This window comes from Triturus cristatus, chromosome 4_1, assembly GCF_964204655.1.
Source record: "Triturus cristatus chromosome 4_1, aTriCri1.1, whole genome shotgun sequence".
In the NCBI taxonomy this organism is placed as follows: domain Eukaryota; kingdom Metazoa; phylum Chordata; class Amphibia; order Caudata; family Salamandridae; genus Triturus; species Triturus cristatus.
The window spans coordinates 133,938,204-133,940,703 of NC_140585.1; the positions used below are offsets into that span (position 1 = coordinate 133,938,204).

The following is a 2,500-nucleotide window of genomic DNA, read 5'->3' on the forward strand; positions in this document are numbered from 1 at the left end:
TTTCTCAATATACTGGGCTTAGAAAATGGTATCAAGCCATCCTTATCATCAGTAGGACACGGAAAGAGGCACTAAGTCTCCTAACCAAGTTCAACCACACTCTGCAACTTAACCATTGCACTACAAATTAGGCAACGGGGGCATCAGCAAAGGCAGCCAATGTGCCGATCCTTTATACATTTTGTGTAGTACTTTTCTTACTCGGAGGCAAAATCAGCACTTTAACTGCCCAAATCATACAGATTTTACACATGTAGCACTCTATGCACACATAGGCACACACCTTGCAGTTCTTCTACACACACTTAAGCTAAAAACCCATTCTGTCACGTCAAAATTCTGCAAACCTATTACATATTCAGTGCGTCGGCATAGAAGCACTTTTTAATGCCACTAAAATGCACAAGCAGTTAGACAGAAGATGCAACCTGAATGAGTTTACAGTATGTACTCCACTTTATTAATGATTAGTAATGAGAAAGTGAGGACTACAAGAGTATTGGAAAATACTTTTTCCACTCTGAATGTAAAGCAGATTGTGTGACCATTGGCCAAAAACGACCACGAAGGGACTCGAACCCTCAATCTTCTGATCCGAAGTCAGACGCCTTATCCATTAGGCCACGCGGTCATCCGTCCAGCTGAGATGATTTTTATCATGTAGGTGGTATGCATGGATGGAGAACATATTATTGAAAGGTATTCAGGTTTACATCCCATAGTGTTCTTTCAGCTCTTTTCACTGGAAGCACTTTTTTGGAATCAATATATTGAGAATTTTATGAGTACGATATGCTTTTGTTTTCCTTTTTCCATACAAACCTCTTTCCTCATGAGTTTAAAGCTCATTTGTATGCTCTACATAGCTCTGGACGTTTCCAGACGTGGAGTGAAACTGTTTTGAAAGTAGTACAAATTGCTCCTTCCTGCATATGCTAATTTTTCACACTCACATAGGTTGTATAAGTTTTATGAATCCTGGCTTGACCTATTCAAGTAGCTGAAAGCCTGTCACCACCTCTAGAAACAAGATTCACACCAATCCAATTCGTATCATTTTTTCCAAAGGAATATGTTCTGGCCGGTCGAAAATGCATCTCACAAAAATAGGCATTTAAAAATCTACTTTGCAGTTTCAGAACACTAACATGACTGTGAAGTGTACACAAGTAAAATGGGACCGTTTCAAAGTGCCTAATCCCTCATAAACTTCTGAGAGGAAGCATGTAATAAATCTACCTAATTTTCTGGAAAAGAAAGAGGGAGGATTTTTGTTATCACCTCAGATGGGACTTGAACCCACAATCCTTGGCTTAGGAGGCCAGTGCCTTATCCATTAGGCCACGGAGGCACACATGCATAGCTCTTTTCTAGAGGCATTATTTAAATGTATTCTATGGTCAGACACCGGTGTGTGCACACAGGGCATTTCTCACTTCTCTCTATAAGTAAACTTCCCATTTTCATCCTCTTCCATCCCCGACTTTAACGCTCTCTTCTATGCTATAATGGAGACTTTGCAATTTTAGCAAGTGGAGAGAAACTGGAGAACCACTTTCGACTCCACACTTCTTCTTCACTTACTTCTTTTCTCAATATACTGGGCTTAGAAAATGGTATCAAGCCATCCTTATCATCAGTAGGACACGGAAAGAGGCACTAAGTCTCCTAACCAAGTTCAACCACACTCTGCAACTTAACCATTGCACTACAAATTAGGCAACGGGGGCATCAGCAAAGGCAGCCAATGTGCCGATCCTTTATACATTTTGTGTAGTACTTTTCTTACTCGGAGGCAAAATCAGCACTTTAACTGCCCAAATCATACAGATTTTACACATGTTCCACTCTATGCACACATAGGCACACACCTTGCAGTTCTTCTACACACACTTAAGCTAAAAACCCATTCTGTCACGTCAAAATTCTGCAAACCTATTACATATTCAGTGCGTCGGCATAGAAGCACTTTTTAATGCCACTAAAATGCACAAGTAGTTAGACTGAAGATGCAACCGGAATGAGTTTACAGTATGTACTCCACTTTATTAATGATTAGTAATGAGAAAGTGAGGACTACAAGAGTATTGGAAAATACTTTTTCCACTCTGAATGTAAAGCAGATTGTGTGACCATTGGCCAAAAACAACCACGAAGGGACTCGAACCCTCAATCTTCTGATCCGAAGTCAGACGCCTTATCCATTAGGCCACGCGGTCATCCGTCCACCTGAGGTGATTTTTATAATGTAGGTGGTATGCATGGATGGAGAACATATTATTGAAAGGTATTCAGGTTTACATCCCATAGTGTTCTTTCAGCTCTTTTCGCTGGAAGCACTTTTTTGGAATCTATATATTGAGAATTTTATGAGTACGATATGCTTTTGTTTTCCTTTTTCCATACAAACCTCTTTCCTCATGAGTTTAAAGCTCATTTGTATGCTCTACATAGCTCTGGACGTTTCCAGACGTGGAGTGAAACTGTTTTGAAAGTAGTA

At 40.0% G+C, this 2,500-nt stretch overlaps 2 non-coding genes across 2 annotated transcripts; both read right to left on the reverse strand.

Moving 5' to 3' along the window:
• Nucleotides 1-558: 558 nt before the first annotated feature.
• Nucleotides 559-631, reverse strand: TRNAR-UCG (transfer RNA arginine (anticodon UCG)). The gene has a single exon. It is a non-coding gene; the product is annotated as a tRNA-Arg (tRNA).
• A 1,515-nt stretch (nucleotides 632-2,146) lies between these two features.
• TRNAR-UCG (transfer RNA arginine (anticodon UCG)) lies at nucleotides 2,147-2,219 on the reverse strand. Its single transcript has one exon. It is a non-coding gene; the product is annotated as a tRNA-Arg (tRNA).
• Nucleotides 2,220-2,500: the final 281 nt, after the last annotated feature.